Source organism: Aquarana catesbeiana, linkage group LG06 (genome assembly GCF_042186555.1).
Source record: "Aquarana catesbeiana isolate 2022-GZ linkage group LG06, ASM4218655v1, whole genome shotgun sequence".
Taxonomy (NCBI): domain Eukaryota; kingdom Metazoa; phylum Chordata; class Amphibia; order Anura; family Ranidae; genus Aquarana; species Aquarana catesbeiana.
Genome location: NC_133329.1, coordinates 374923197 through 374941082, shown reverse-complemented (window position 1 = coordinate 374941082; position 17886 = coordinate 374923197). Strand labels below are relative to the sequence as shown.

At 42.0% G+C, this 17886-nt stretch overlaps 1 protein-coding gene across 2 annotated transcripts in view; it reads left to right on the top strand.

Annotated features, from left to right (window-relative positions):
* ARHGAP15 (Rho GTPase activating protein 15) overlaps positions 1-17886 on the top strand; it is a 911406-nt gene that overhangs the window by 574399 nt on the left and 319121 nt on the right. The window lies entirely within an intron of this gene.

The window sequence follows — 17886 nt, the reverse complement described above, 5'->3', positions numbered from 1 at the left end:
GGGGACCTGACAAGTGAGTGCACAGGCTTTGTTACAGTCCTGGCAATTGGCAGAGGAAAAGTGCTGCATTGCATGTTGGGATAGTGTATAAAAGCCCAGGGCACATGTGCTCAGAGTTAGTTGAGCCGGGGAACAGAGTCAAGGAGGGAAGTGGAGGCTGCCCTCTCCTCCGTGGAGGTTGTCGCGTGGCCTTGGGTGGTTGACCCAAGGGCCTAGAGAAAGAAAAGCGGAACCCAGAGGTCCTGCAGAACTAACTGGAAGGGAGACACTAGGAAGGATCTGATTCTGCCTACTGTGAGTACAGATCTGTGTCTTTGGGGTCTGTCAAGTGAGGGCCACCTCTTCAGCTAGAAGAGTCAGTGGATGGATGTCTGTAAAGGGGATGCTAGAGAGTATCCTGAAGATAATGTAGTGCATTAAGTCTGCTGCTAGTGAGAGCAAGAAGACTTACTTTCTCCATACATGTGGCTGCATGGTTAAAGCAGTGTGTCTGCTTCCACAAATAATCCAGTGAGGTCAAGTGAGAGTTGTTCTTATCCATTGTGAATAGTTCCAGTTTGAGCACCCCAATAATCCCTCCTCCTATCCAAGTTCCAAAATAACCCAAATACCCTGGACTGGTCATTGAGTAACAAACAAGTAGGAGTAAGGGTGGGACAAGTGGAAACCCCTAGCAACCAAGTGAAAATCATTAGCAACCAGCTTCAGGTACCTAGACAGAGGCCCGCAAAGTCAACACTCAGCAAGCCCTACGGGGACAGTGCTACATATCTACAGCCAAAACTTTTCATTTTTTATTTTTGGAACAAGTGGTGACTAGGAATCAGCTGAACGTACAAGGCTTGTTTAGCAAACTTAACTGAAGTTCAGGTGCTGAATTCGGACACTACTAATGTCAATAGTAAAAACTGAAATAAATACTGAAATTATATTCAGCACAGATATAAACAATATAACACATACATTTATATGTGTATATATATATCTATGCATACTGTACATACATATATGGATTGCCAGCTGAACATTACAAGGACAATATAAAAACCGCTCAAAAAAATATATAGCAGAAATCAGTGCAGCGCAAACAAAATCATCATATAGAACCAATCACTAAAAGACAAGTCCATGAGAATTATAGATCGTGAAGGTATCATGATGTTAACCCCTGTGTGAAAGGTGTCTATTACCAGGTATACGAGCATGAAGAGTGAGACCAACCCGTCCACCACAGCGAACAGCAGCCTCTCACCTCCTTGATGTGACCGGAATGGTCAACATCCAATTTCCCACACCATTTTATTTAAAAAGATAAAATTTGATTACGAACGGAGCACTTCCACCAGGTGCATGTGTATGGGCATTTCTGTATACCACCAGAAATACCCATACACATGCACTTGGTGGAAGTGCTCCATTTGTAAGTGATTATACGGAGAGCACTAGATGTTTTGTTCTCATTTGCTTATAAATGACCAATGGAGCTATTGATATCTACACCGTGGACTGACCGTTGGAGGATATATCTCCACGGTGTGGGAAATTGCATATTGACCGTTTTGGTCGCATTAAGGAGGTGAGAGGCTGCTGTTGTCTGTGGTGGACGGGCTGGACTCACTCTTAACACTTGTATGCCTGGTATTGGACACCTTTCCCACATCGGTTAACATCCTGATACCTTTCTCATGCACTTGTCTTTTAGTGATTGGTTCTAAATGATGATTTTGTTTGGGCTGCACTAATGCTAAAAACTCATTTAAAAAAATTCTATTGGGTCAGAACAAGCAAGTTTAATAATGTCCCGAGGGATACCCTGAACCTGCCTGTGAAGTGGGACATCTGTACTATGTATCCAAACTAATACAGCAAAACTTTACAAAGAAATAAAAATGTCATTTGATTTGCCAGTAGATTTCAACTTTGGCTGGTTAATTATTTTCGTAAAAAAGAAAGCAGCTGAAGATTACATTTTTCTTTACTAGACCCTAATCCTTGATGAGGGTCTGATGTACTGTAGATGCTAATGGTGAACCCCACGAAAAAAAATGTCATTGGGTTCCCCCTAAAAATACATACCAGACCTTGATGAAGGTCTGGTAATGGTGTCATGGGTGACCTCACGCAAAAAAAAAAAAAAAACAGCATGCCCCCCTCCCTCCAAATTACATAGTAGATCCTTATCCAAATGCACAGTCCTACTGACCAGGAAAGAAGGGGACAAGTGTGCAGCTCCCCCTTCCTGGACTATACCATGCCACATGCAATAAACATGGAGGATACTTTGCCAGGGGGCCCCCAGATACCAGCTCCCTACCATGTAAATGAGGAGGGGTACATAGTGCTCATTCACAAAAAAAATGTAAGTAGTAAATAATGACACTACACTTTAATCTACACTTTAATAAAAAATCAAAAATATCTAGAAATGCCTTGCGATGTACATGTATTGTCAATCACGTTGTCCAGAGATACAGATCCATCAATCACGATTAAGGATGAATGACAACAGCCGACCAAAAGAAAAATATCCCGCCAGCTGCTAACATGATCCCCATTATATCTACTGGGCCCTGCTGCTAATTTTAAAAAAGGGATCGGGTCTCCCGGGTGATGTAATTGACCAAATATGCCCATGGCTTTACTTGGTCAATGTCATTCCCCAAATATCGTCATATTTGGCCATTGATGTCAACATTATCTCAGCCCCTTTGTTTACATGGCCAGGGATTTTTGGCCAGCAATGAATGGGACTGGGTGCTGTTACTGGTTGTTAAGGAGGCTACTATATACTGTATGATATTTGGCTCCCATTGAACGAGCAAAATCTGGCACTCGGACAAAAGCCTTAAAAGTCATAATTTGTTTTGAACCTTAAGCTCATTCCGACCTTCTAGTTGTCACAGCTTTAACAATTTTAGATGTTTAGATGTCTCTAACCCCTGAGTCAGTACAAGATGGTTGTGACGTAGGGGTCGGAAGAAGGAGTCACAGCAGGGGGCGAGGTTCACAGCCATCACTCCCAGAAGTATTGGATGCCAAGGAGACTGGCAGAGGCTGCACCACTGGAATTAAGGGCAGGTAGGAGACGTAGACTGCCAGAGAGATAAGCATTCTACCACTTTTTTTGCACGGATTTAGCCTTTTGATTCAATTAGAGAACTTACAAGGTTTTTTTTGAGTGGCACTCTGGAGAATCAGGCTCTCATTCTTCAAGCATTATTTTATAGCATATAGTGCCTACTGTGCATTATATGCAAAGGGTGTACTATTAGGACCAATGCTAGCTTTGACAGGTCCTCTTTTTTAATAAGATGCAGATACACGAACGCTGGACCAATAGTTAATATGGTTTCCCCTGTAGTTGGTAGTTACAATGTGTGTGATGAGCAGGGCACCACTTTATGACAAAAGATAGCTCAGATAAATTTCTACAGTTGCTGAAAAGCGAATAAATTGCTAATGGTACATTATTAATAACTTGACCATAATTATTGTTACTAAACATGATTACACATTGCCATAAAAGAGGAATTAAAGTAGGAGAAGCATTTATTTACTGCAGAGCAAACATTTTTTAAGGAGTGCATGATGCTATTTATGATAAATGAAGCGTAGCAATGAAAAGATGGCATGTCTAGAAAATTGCTGTTTTCGTTTTATTATAACATTATTTTTATATATTTTTGTGAACTCTGCAGTGGCAAATGAAAAGCATTGCAGCTCTGTTAGTGTTCCTGTAACAATATCATATTAGGGCACATTTCACACCTTATAACACACAATGCACAGGTGACACTAGAAAGTAATAGCTTGATGCTGGCCATATTTAAAGTCCAACTGAACTTTTAGTTGAAATCAGCTAAATTTGTTCCGGATACATCAAAACAAGATCTGCAAAGTCTTACAGTTCAATTTTTATTAGAAAGCAGCTATAGCCAGTGGAAAAGCCTGCCAGCATGCTGTAGAGATGGACCTTTGCTTTCTGTATGGAAGCAATGGTCTCTCTGCGGAGGTCTTACACACCTCCTGTTGAGCCAAACCTATAGCTCTGCAATCAGAAGAGCTGATGCCCTCTGCTGAATGGAGAGCCTGAAAGGCTTTCTCTGTTTTTGAGTGTAGTGGTGCATGTTTGATTGTCTGCAGATTTTACCAGCTTCTCGCAACTCCTTTAGGAAGATGTTCCTTCACAAGTGTCATTGCTGTCACAAGCCAGGATCACCATACTCCTACCGACCATTAAAGTGATGTTAAAGTCTAATTTTTTGGTTTAAAAATAACAAACATGTTATACTTACCTGCTCTGTGCAGTGCTTTTGCACAGAGCAGCCCAGATCCTCTTCTTCTCAGGTCCCCCCTGGGGCTCCTGGCCCCTTTCTCCTGCCGAGTGCCCCCATAGCAAGCAGCTTGCTATGGGGGCACCCGAGCCAAGCCGCTGCTCTGTGTGTCAAGTCATACACAGAGCTGTGGCTCTGCCCACCCCCTCTCCCCTCATTGGATCATTGACTTTGATTGACAGCAGCGGGAGCCAATGACACCCACTGCTGTGTCTCAGCCAATCAGTAGGGAGAGTCGCGGGCAGCCCAGGTTCTCGTGCAACATTGCTGGATCGATATGTGGCTCAGGTAAGTATTAGGGGAGCTAAGGGGGGCTGCTGCACACACAAGGTTATTTTTTCCTAATGCATAGAATGCATTAAAGAGGAAGTAAACCCGGATGGGTTTTACTTCATCTGTCGTTCCCTGCCATGTAAAAGCATAATGGGCTCCTAACCACAGTTAGGAGATATTTCTACTACCTATAGGTAAGCCTTATTCTAGGCTTACCTATAGGTAAAAGTGAATGAAAGGGGTTTACAACCACTGTATTGTGAAAAAACCTTTAGAACCACTTCAAATTGTGTCAGTTTCTTGCTGAATCTTCAAGATGTAGTTGTCCCTGTTGTCACCTCTGGACTTGACAAATGTTGATTTTTCAATTGAGGCTTGTTAAAGGAGCCAGGTGGAAAATGATCATGCAAACAGTGACTGCATCCAATTAGATACAGTCACTGTTCAGGTATTTTGAAAGCTGTCAGAATACAATGGCTGACAGGGCAGATTCCTCCATCCACACTATTATCGTTGATGGAGGAATCTTTTGAGCTGAAGTAGAGAGAACGATACATGGCTAGCTTTAGCATGTTGTAAGAAAGCAAGACAATTAATGAATCTGTGTCCATCAGCATCAGCAACCATTGCTTGCCATGGGTAGGGGAGAGATTTCCTTACCAGGACCCTGTAGAGACCAAGGTGGGACATTTTAGATGATGCTTTTTTATAAGGTAATCACCTATAATCTAAGGTACATCCATATGTGTATTTCATCACCTGTGAGTTATGCTGGACAGGATTCTTGGATGATATCCATGAGAATAAATACACTATTCACTTGGCTGGTGGCAACCGTAGCTCGTCCTGGGAAAAGGACCGATTTCCTTACCGGAATCTTGTAAAGACCAAGGTGGGGAATTTTACATGATGTTTTTTCATTATGTAATAAACTGTAATCTAAGGTACATCCATATGTGTATTTCATCACCTGTGAATTGGGGTGGACTGGATTCTTGGATGGCCATCATGAGAGCACTTGGCTGGTGGCAACTGTAGCTTGCCCTGGACAGGGGTGAGGTTTCCTCGCCAGAATCTTGTAAAGATTTTTTTTCAAAGGGTAATAACCTGTAATCTAAGGTACATCCATATGTGTATTTTATCACCTGTAAATTGGGATGGAGTGCATTCTTGGATGATCTCCATGAGAATACAAAAACTATTCACATAGCTTGAGGCAACCAAAGCTTGCCCTAGGTAGGGTATATATTTGTTCAGCAGGATTCTTTCAAGACCTAGGGGGAAATCTTTGGTGAAGCTTTTTCATAAGGTAATAGGCTGTAATCTAAGGTACTTCCATGTGTATTGCATTGCTTGTGAACTGTGAATTTTGGGGTTCATTTGAACTTCTCTTGAGTGCAGTGATGGAGTTCGAACCACTATATTAAAACACACCACCAGCCCATCAGATTTCAGTTTAGCATATTCACATCAACCTAAATATGTTATAGGTTTACTGCCTTTTGCAGATCACAAACTGCTGTTGTAGTCGTCATGCTGTTTGCACCAAACATTGTTACTAAAAAACTTGGCATCGGCTCTCGGACTAGACACAGGGCATGTGAAGCTTGACTTCAGTATTTATGCAAGCTCCTGATGACATTTTTTGCTGCAGAGAAAGCGTGTGGAGGTGCCAGAACCGCCTGAGGAAGGTTAAGGTTCAGGAGAACTAAAATTTTCCTGGTAGAGAACCTTACTCAACAGACGGCTTGGACCCCCCGGTGTCATGGGAAATAGTTGCTTTCTAGTTATGGGAATAAACTCTGTTTAAAAATAATATTTTATGTGTTTGTGAAAGGATCTGATGTGAGAAAATTAAACCTTCTGGGGAGAAAGGGATTAAATGGCGATTTTGGTAGAAGCTATTTGGAATTGTAGGGTTCGGTTAGTTCACGTTCACAGACTTGTCAAGATTCACAGATCTTTGGCTTTGTTTGTGGTCAGTTAGAAGAGAATTAAAAAAAAAAAAAAAAAACCTCAGTAATAAATAGACAAAATAAATATATATTTACCTGTTTCTTTAGGAAATTGAAGGAACTGTTTGGAAGAAAATACAGGGAATCCTGGACCACCCAGACAGACTAGGCATTTTACAGTTTGCAACTTGATCCAATGTGGCTCCTCTCCCTTCTCACACCTGTTGGGAACTAATTATTAACTTTTAAAGCTGGAATCCAGGCAAACGGCTAAATACACAGATGGAATACTGTGCATATAAGAGTTATGTGTTCCTGACAAAAGATATGTATTTCTGTCCATCCATTTCTGAGATTTACACAGCTCTGTCACACAACAAAGCCCTGTCTGGCAGGGCAGGAGACCTGGTTTTCTCCACTGCAGTTCAAGTTTTACTAAAGGCATTTTTTTTTTTAGCAAAATTTTAAACATGTTATATTCACCTGCTCAGTGCAATGGTATTGCACAGAGTGGCCCCCGATCTTCTACCTCTGGGATTCCCCTGCCGGAGATCTTGGCTCTTCCTCTTCTCTGTGTGCCACCATACCAAGCTGCTTGCTATGGGGGCACACGTGCAAGCTCGCTCCCAAGATGTGTGCGTCTATGGAGCCGCGTTCCATAGACACACACAGCGCAGCTTGGCCCCGCCCCCTGCATTCTCCTCAAAGCATTTGATTGGCAGCCTGCTGCTGCCCGAGTCCCTGTGTGAAGAGTGGAGAGAAGTGACCCAAGTGTGCACAGTGCTGGATCGATTGAGAATTCAACTCGATTGAGAGTTGAGTGTTTAGGGAGGTGGGGGAGGACAGCAAGCTGTAAAACATTTTTTAACTTAAAGTGGAAATTTAAATTGAGTTTTAAAATGGACATATAGGCAGGAATTTTAATGCAGAAGAGACATGCTTTGTCTCTTCCGCAATAAAGTTATTTACCTGCCTGTCCGCTGTACAATGAGCCACGCATGCACAGCTCACTGTATAAATTCGGCAATGATGAATCCGACTGAGCTCCTGCACGTGCGCGGGAGTGACTTCATCCCGCCCGGCCAATGACACTGGCCAGCGATCAAGACCTGGAAGCTGATGTTTTTGCCAGTCCCTCTGCTTTCCTATTAAAAACTGACCACAGTAAGCAGGAGAACACACTGTGGTCAGTTCTCTAGCTATGCTGGAAACTCAGTGTGCTCTCCTCCAATTATCAGACTTGTCCTGACATGGCCCCCCCGCTGCACAGCCATTTTCTGGGAAGCTCAGTGTACTGCTGCTTCTCCTCCCCCAGCTCTTTTGCAGCTAAGAACATAGGGAATGTGATCACTTATAAAAATTGGAAAAAATATTTTATATCTCTACAAAAAAGTTTTGCCTTTCATTTCTATTTTAAACTGAATGGCTTGTTTTACAAGGTGATCGTATACAATCAATTTAAGCTTCAGAAGTAACATGATTGTGGTTTTCCATTTTATATATATATATATATATATATATGACCAATTCTGTCACTTGCCTTGAATCCAGTGGCAGTAGACAAGAATACATAGCTGCCTCTGCCTGTTATCGGTTCACTTCACTCAAGAACATTTGCATCAAGTGCCCAAATGTGTTGTCTATGCAAATGATACTGTACACTGGTTCTGACTATGAATTGTCTATGGATAAAACAAATTGTGATAAAGTGTGAATAAAATGCATTTGCATCTTTGCATATTCAGTCTAAAATGGTCCTCATTTGCATAGGTTTGTAAATTAGTTTGAAAGCCTCAATAAATATCCACTTTTTTTTAAAGTGAATATATAATGGATCATGGTCAGTTTTATTTATTTTAAGCTTACAAGTTTTAAAATGATGTTTTATATTTTTTTCTTACAACTTATAATATATATATATATATATAAAGGTGAACGGCATTCCGTCAATTGGTACTTGGATTCCATTTTAAACTGGTAGCTCCGGATCTCATCCCCTGTGACGATGGTTCGCAGAAAGGACTAATCCTGGTCACACGTGGTAATGAAATCTCCAAAGGTTTCATTCATTTTGCTTTCTGTTCATCTGTCAGCTGGTGCGGCACAACCCGGGAACAGATCTTCCGCATCCAAATCTTTGTGGACAATGGTGCACACCGTGTCCTTGCTAATGCCCAATTCCTCCACCATCAATTGTAGAGTCAGTCACTGATTTCATGCCAGCGGACCCCTTGATAACTTCCTATTGAACGAAACGCATTGGGGAGAAGTTAGTAGTGCTGTTTTATGTATATTTTTATACAGTCTATCGATTCACAATAAATACTACACTATCAGCGTATTTCTTTGGCTCTTGGTAAGCTTTATTTACTTCAGCTCACATACTTGCTGCTGATGTTTATATTAAAGCTATAGGCTTACATGCTGCTGTAATGGCAGCCATTGCTTTTGGTGAGTGTTGACTGCATGGGAAAGTGGCGGCTGACCTCGGAACACCCTTTCAAAAAGACTGATTCTTTTCCCACAGGGGAAGGTGTTGAATCTTTTCTACACAATTTCTTTTCACAAGATCACAAGAGTTTTGACTTTGGGACTTTTATATATACACTATTATTACCAAAAGTATTGTGGCACCTGCCTTTGGGAACATCTTTGGGATGAATTAGAGCGGAGACTGTGAGCCAGGCCATCTCATCCAGCATCAGTGTCTGACCTCACAAATGCACTTCTAGAAGAATGGTCAAACATTCCCATAGACACCCTCCTAAACCTTGTGGACAGCCTTCCCAGAAGAGTTGAAGCTGTTATAGCTGTAAAGGGTGGGCCAACTCAATATTGAAACCTACGGACTAAGACTGGGATACCATTAAAGTTCAAATAAAGGCAGACGTCCCAATACCTTTGGTAATATAGTGTATGATTTCAGTTAAAATACTCTTGAAACACTTTCACAAGTTGTTTTTATCTCTCCTTTTGTCATATTTGTTTTTGCTATATATCATTGTTATATATCAGTTTATATCACTGTTTATTGTATACATTGGTGCTGCACATTTATTTTTGAAATATATTATTTGATTTAGGTATACTGCTTATATGCGAAAGCTGCCATTTACTCTAGAAGATCACAGAACAGAAAATCTTTTACTATTATTTTTGTCGCAGTCGCTCGATCGTGTCTAGGGTTCTGCTTGTCGACGGCCGACCTGAACGTGGCTCATCATCTGTCATTTCCTTCCCATCGCGAAAGCATAAACGCAAACACATTTTCTGCTCACGGCTTCCGCCCCATACACTTGAACCGACATTTCATGCATCTCTATCGTTGTTTTCCACAATTTGTAGCAGAACTTGATGTTCACTCGTTGCTCCATTGCATTGTGAACCTACCTCTCACACTGACTACGTTTCGATTGCCTGCAGCGGGTTTACCCTGACGGTCATGGGTACCCCACACTAGGTGGAGCTTGTCACCGTGTCTCTGGATAGCCATGTGCATGCGGGTGCACCTTGCCATATTACCATTGAGATATCGGACCATTCACCAAACTTTTTAGACACACCTCCTTTTGCAAATAAACATTTAATACCGGATGTCCCTATGACAGTGCTAGTGCAAAACATTTCTAAAGGGTGCACAACAGTAGCTTCTTACTCCACTTTTGTTGAGAAAAAAAAAACAAAAAAAACCATTCCCCTCTGGGTGATCGATGTACATTGCAAGTATTTTAACAAACTTTGTTGCAGATTCCTACCTTTAGTTATTCTGAAGAACTAGCTGTTTGTTTGTCTGAGGCCATGTGGAAAGTGAATCTAATGCCGCGTACACACGAGCGGACTTTACGGCAGACTTTGCCCGGCGGACTTTTCGACTGACTTTATGATGGACTTTCTGAATGAACGGACTTGACTACACACAATACACCAAAGTCCGTCGAATTCGTACGTGATGACGTACGACCGGACTAAAACAAGGAAGTTCATAGCCAGTAGCCAATAGCTGCCCTAGCGTGGGTTTTTGTCCGTCGAACTAGCATACAGACGAGCGGACTTTTTGAGTTCGGCGGAAAGATTTAAAACATGTTTCAAATCTAAGTCCGTCCAACTTTTGAGAAAACAAAGTCCGCCGGAGCCCACACACGATCGAATTGTCCGACGAAATCCCGTCCGCCGGGCAAAGTCTGCCGTAAAGTCCGCTCGTGTGTACGCGGCATTAGGGAAGTGATTTTATAATTATCAATTAGCTGCTGCACCTTCAGAGTTCAAATTAAGAAAGTTGCAGTTAGACGTGTGCAATTAATTTCATTCCAAATTAGTTTTTGTTACGAATTTCGACAAATTTGTTAATTCAGAAATATCCGAATTAACGAAAACCCGTTTAAAAAATTTTTCCGAATGTTCGTGAATTTGAAAATTCGGAAATTTGAAAATTCCAAAACCTGAAAATTCGAAAATCTGAAATAATAACTAACTAATAATAGCTTAACTATTACTAACTATTAAATTATAAGTATTGGAATTTCTTTTCAAATTTTGCTGTTAGTGAACGTAACGTATACGAATTTATCCGAAGTTACAAATTATCCGAAATATCGAATGTTGTATCTAAACGAATGGAACGTAACAAATTAATAATAATAAATAACAATAATAATAATAAAAATGTTTTATTATTGTTTATTATTAATTCGTTTAGATGCGGCATTCGTTATTTTGGATAATTGGTATCTTCGGATAAATTCGTATTCGTTACATTCACTAACAGCCAAATTTGAAAAGAATTTCCATTACCTATAACTTAATAGTTAGTTATTATTAGTTAGTTAGTTACTCTTTCGAATTTTCGGATTTTCTTTCTTATTTTCGAATTTTCAAATTTACGAATTTGCAAATTTACGAGTTCACGTATTCACGAATTGCGATAATAATGAATGACCCAAAAAATGAAAAAAAAAAAACAAAAACGAATGAAACGAAAGAGTAAAACATTTTCGTCAGTGCACATATCTAGTTCTGTATCCCTTTAGCCCCCGTTCATACCACTGTGACTGCACCCTATTTGTGCCTATGGAACAGTTCAAATAGGTGCGACCCCGGCTTGCACTGATTTGAAAAAGGTTCCTGCACTGGTTTTGGTGATTTCATGTGTGACTTGCATTAACATCTGTGCATGAAATCACATAGAAATGGGCAAGCCGCACAGGAAATTGCACTGACCGGCTGCTTTGAATTTGCGCTGAATTAGAGCGATTTCAAAGCCACATTCAGTGTGGACAGGGGCTTAGGCTTATTTCCCTTTGGGAGTATTTCACACAAATGAATTTTTTGTTGCAGGGGATGCCCAAAATGGGATTTGTATCTTAGTGCAGACTTCTGGGAAAATCAGTGAGCCAATCACACAAGCAGGAAATTACATATCTGGGGGGCAATCTGTACACCATCTGTGTACAGAACGCCTCCAGGTAGCCATATTGCATTTTACAGAAAATTGCAGCACTGCAGATTGAAAAGGAAAGGTAATTTTTAATAACATTCAATTACAATATGACTATATGTAGCAATTGTATATGCTAGATTATGATTATTATTATTTTTCCCTACAAAAGTGGAGTTACATTTTAAAGCGGAACTTTAGTCCACCTCCCAGGTGACACCGCCCCGCCTTGATCACCACCGTTATGATGCATTCGCAGATGCTCCCACGGACTCTACCCGGCATTTAGGGTCCTGGCAAGGGTCATCAGCGTGATTACCACGTACACGGGAGGGAGGGGGGAAGGCACTCTGTATTCAGCTGTGTATGTAATTTGAGCTTCAGGTATTGAGCCCTGTAGATGTTTTTTTTTGTTGTTGTTTTTTAAGCGGTTAAAGAGATATTAAAGTCTTGGGGTTTGTTTTAAAAAAAAAATAACAAATATGTTACATGTACCTAATCTCTGCTATGGTTTTGCACAGAGCAGCCCGGATCCTCCTCTTCTCTGGTCTCTCACCGGCACTCCTGGCCCCTCTCTCCTGCCAAGTGCACCAACAGCAAGCAGCCTGCTATGGGGGCACCTGAGCCGTGCCGATGCTCTGTGTGTCTATTCAGACATGGAGCCGCTGCTCGGCTCCACCCCCTCTCTCCTCATTGGCTCACTGACTATGGTTGACAGCAGCGGGAGCTAGCACCCTTCATTGTCTCAGCCAATCAGGAGGGAGAGTCCTGGACAGCCAAGGCTTCCGTGCAACATCACTGAAATGAGATGGGGCGGGCTGAGGGGTGGCTGCTGCACACAGAAGGTTTTGCATTAAGATAAAAATATAAGATAAAAAAAATCTGCCACTTTAACCACTTTAAAGCCCAAATCAAGGGCCTAGGATTTTCCACCTTCAGAAGACCTATCTCTCTTCCTTGAGGTTCCTCGGTGTGTATGCTATGCTTTTTAGTATAATTGCCTTTTCCAGATGTCTACAAGATAGTCAGGTGACATGCAGGTCCTCTTCCTATTCGGATCTTCAGTAGGTGGTGATAGAGTGATGCTGACATAATTACAGTGAATCTTTACACTGTGAGTTCAGGGGGTGGTTGTAGGACCCCTCAGGGGCAGGCCCATGACACCTTGTGAGTCCATGATGCCCTACACTCACATTATGACCTTAGGTTGAACGATGCTGGGTACCATTTAACCTGGAAGATTGAGGACATCTTGTGGTGGAAAAGAAGTATTACTGAAGTACTACTAAATACGATTGGTAAAAAAGTACACTTTCCTTAACATCAATAAAAACTGCTGTCTCTTCTATCCTAAAACCACAGATCGAATGATAGGGTATAGTAAATGTTTCAGATCTTTAAACATAGATAAGATCAATTCCATTACATTGATTAGGTTAACCACTCAGAACCTGAGCATGCCATTGTAGTGTAGGGCAATTGTAGATAAGCGAGGAGGGCTGGAATACAAAAAGAAGTTTAGATGGGATTTTGAAGATGAGATTTTGACTTCAGAAAACGTCAGGGACAATGCTCAATTCTCCTATATACAGTCTATATACACTCCTTTATTTTCCTCCTGCACTTCATTTGCTTGCAGAAAGAATCACAGACTCAGCTGGGACATATTTAGTACATCTGACAAAGCACTCAGCCAGATCAAGCAAAAGCCCTTTACAGGTAGGGACCACGGGTCCCTTTGATTGTGTAGCAAAGTCCAGTGTCCAGCTTACATCTCTGTGGCTACTGATTCCAGCAACACCTCTTCAGGCACTGCCTGTCCCCCCGGCTGCAGCTGCCTCTTTCACTAGCCCTCCTGGCTAATTTATCCACAGTCCGCCCAGACCGACTCAACAGTACTCCCAGACTGACTCAACAGTCTTCAAAGACTGATCACTCACCAGCCCACTCGACTGACTTCTCAGGAGATCTCCCAGACATGTTGACCTGCTCCTGCTGTCCTCACACTTGCTAGCGTGCCTCCAGGAAGGATTCCACTGTGTGCTGTAGAGGGTCCCTCCAGCACCCGAGCCCCAGTCCCAAGGTCACCCCCCCCCATCAATACTTCAAGCAGCTCTCCTAGACTCCTTCCTCCACTTCTGGAAGCTTCTCCAAGGTTCCAGAGAGCAGGGGAAGTTACCAGAGGTGCTGCTTGATGAGTCATCCAGCCTCCCTGAGTTACTCATCCCTGACCCAGATGCAGCCTAGTTTACCTACACTGACAACTATGTACACTAATCTAACACACTAACTAGAGGGTGCTACATTTGTATCACCAGCACAGAGTCCCACTACTATCTAGGGCGCAGTCCTCTTGAATGCCTGTTTTTTTATCAATTGGTAGTGTCTGCTGAACGTGACCTTTTGTCTAAAATATGCCACACCATGTCCACAGCAGTGTTTACTGGCCATGATAACTTGCGGGTAGGTGGTCGGGGGGGAGATCACGGCTCAACCATCTTTTATTATGCCCCCCATTCCATCTGCCTGTGTAAAAGAGACCTAAAGATGGCTACACACTAGCTGAATATTGAACAAATGTTTTCACTTTAAGAATGTTTGTGGGGTCAAATTTACGAAATCACGCTATGTGGCCCTTTTTGTTCTTCCTTCTTTAATCCATCTGCCATTAACGTATACCGGGCCATCATCTTTATGAGATACACCAGTCCATGGTTGGTCGTGGGTTTTTGTTACAGCTCCCAGAGGATTCCATACTTGCCGTGGCTGTTCCACTACACAAGCTTGTTTGACCCATCGAACGTAGGTTCTTTTGGGTTCAAACATTCCGGGAAGCCTCCATATTGTTGGTGGTGGTGTCTCTTCACTTCAAGCTTGCACTTGTTCACTGTCAAGATTTTCACACAAAGTTATCTATGAGACTTTTCACCTCATTATTTCATTCACTTGGACTTTTGTTTAAATGCTGATTTTCAATCACTTGGTTCATTACATTTTGATTATATATATATTTATATGTTTTTATGATCATTGGGTTTATCCCCTTTGTGGTAACTCCGTGTACTTATTTATTAGCGCTACACTCTTTGTTTTGTAATAAATAGCCCCAATTATTTTTTTAAAAAGCAATTTTTTCCTCAGTTTAGGCCAATATGTATTCTTATACATATTTTTGGTAATAAAAATCGCAAAAAGCGTATATTGATTAGTTTGCGCAAAAGTTATAGCGTCTACAAAATAGGGGATAGATGTATGGCATTTATTATTATTATTTTTTTTACTAGTAATGGCGGGTGATCTGTGATTTTTATTGAGACTGTGACATTATGGGGGACACATCGGACACTTTTGACACATTTTTGGGTCGATTGACAATTATACATCGATCAGTGCTATAAAAATGCACTGATTACTGTATAAATGTCACTGGCAGGGAAGGGGTTAACACTAGGGGGCGATCAAGGGGTTAACTGTGTTCCCTAAGTGTGTGTTCTAACTGTGGGGGATGGGACTGACTATAGGAGATGAGGGATCGTGGTTCCAAGCTGGTAGGAACTCACAATCTCTCTCTCCTCACAGAACTGGGATGTGTGTGTTTACACACACATCCCTGTTCTGCCTCTCATGCCTGCGATCGCTCGTGGCCGGCGGTCATCGCGACCGCCGGTCACGAGCATCGGCACACCCGCGCCTGCTATCCCGCTTAAAGGGACCGACGTATAACTACGACAGTTCGCGAGGATTGTGTCGACCTGCCGCAGTATAATGATGGCGGCTGTTCGGCAAGTGGTTAAAAAAAACTTGTTTACCTCCAGCCTGGACCGGAAGTGATGTCAAGACATTGCTCTGGTCCTCCAAGGCCATAGAGGCGATCAAAGTACATCTACTCTTTGATCACCAGTGTTGCCAGCCTGCGGAAAGGGTAAGCCCAAAAAAACACAGGCGAGCGGTGGAAGGAGACATACCCCTCCCGCCACTTCTGAAAGCATTTCAGCAGCTCATGAGCCACTCGGAACACTTTCATGAGAAAGCCAGCCACCAGCTGTAAAAAGCAATATTGGGGTTATGGCTGATATCTCCAGCCATAATCCCAGCAAACTACTTGCAAACCACAACAAATATACCCTATATTGTCAAAAGTATTGGGACACCTGCTTTTACACGCACATGAACTTTAATGACATCCCAGTCTTAGTCCGCAGGGTTCAATATTGAGTTGGCCCACCCTTTACAGCTATAACACCTTCATCTCCTCTGGGAAGGCTGTCCACAAGGTTTAGGAGTGTGTCTATGGGAATGTTTGACCATTCTTCCAGAAGCGCATTTGTGAGGTCAGGCACTGATGTGGATGAGAAGGCCTGGCTCGCAGTCTCCGCTCTAATTCATCCCAAAGGTGTGCTATCGGGTTGAGGTCGGGATTCTGTGCAGGCCAGTCAAGTTCCTCCACCTCAATCTCGCTCATCCATGTCTTTATGGACCTTGCTTTGTGCACTCGTCCAAATCATTTGGTGGAGGGGGGGATTATGTTGTGGGGTTGTTTTTCAGGGCTTGGGCTTGGCCCCTTAGTTCCAGTGAAGGGAATCCTTAAGGCGTTAGCATACCAAGACATTTTGGACAATTTCATGCTCCCAACATTGTGGGAACAGTTTGGGGATGGCCCCTTCCTGTTCCAACATGACTGCGCACCAGTGCACAAAGCAAGGTCCATAAAGACATGGATGAGCGAGTTTGTGGTGGAAGAACTTGACTGGCCTGCACAGAGTCCTGAACTCAAAAGCATTGTTAATTTTGTCGACTAAAACCAACGAAAACATTTTAGTCGACTAACTTAATACCATTTTAGTCGACTAAAATACGACTAAAACTAAAACAATTGAGATGACTAAAATACGACTAAACCTAAAATGGCATTTTACTCAAAAGAATAAAATGGGACTCAAACTAAAATGCCATTTTAGTCAAAAGACTAAAGCCTCGTACACACGATCGGACTGTTGGCCAACAAAACTGTGGACTTTTGTCCAAAGGGCGTTGGGCCAAACTTGTCTTGCATACAAACGGCAAGGCATTGTCGGTCAACGAATACGAACATAGTGACATACTACTTGTTTTTCAGCTCTTTAGCGCCACCCTTTGGGCTCCTTCTGCTAATTTCGTGTTAGTAGAAGTTTGGTGAGTGTTGATTCGCACTTTTCATTTCGAATTTTTCATTTTGCGCTTTTCAGTTTGTTTCTGAATGGCCGTTCGTCAACCAGCCATGTTGCAGAATTGGAGGAGATAACATTATATTTATTATTGGTCTTGGAGTTATTGCTTTGACATTATATTTTTGGTTGAATAATAATGATTTGATTTGGTATATTTTCTATATTTTTGGATGCATAGAATGCACTTTTTGGTTAAGTTATATTGGCAGATAGCATGTCTAATTTTATTTGAAAGTGCAGTTTCAGTGCAGTTGCAAGTGCACTTGTAGTGAAATGTGTTTTTGCATTTAGTAAATAACAGCCAACAGTGGTTTGTATAAGGTTACACAATCACGCCATTTTCTGCACTCCAAACATTTCTGTCAGGGTCAGCTAAAACAAACACAAGCAGTAAATGTCCACAAAGATTTATTTTGTTTTTTTTTATTATAAAAAGGCTTCACAGATTGTCTGGCATATTGATGGCCCCCCTACCCGCAAAGAACTCCTGGTATCGTAACCGGACATCACGGGCACTCAGCGAGGGCAAGCCAGGACGGCCGCTTTCAAGCGCCGTCAGTGTGGTTTGATGTATCATTCCGGCCTCAGGCCCAACTGAGCCAGCATAGTTGGCCGAATGTTTCCTTAAAAAGTTATGGAGAACACAGCACGCAAGTATTATATGGTTCAGTTTATACTCCGCC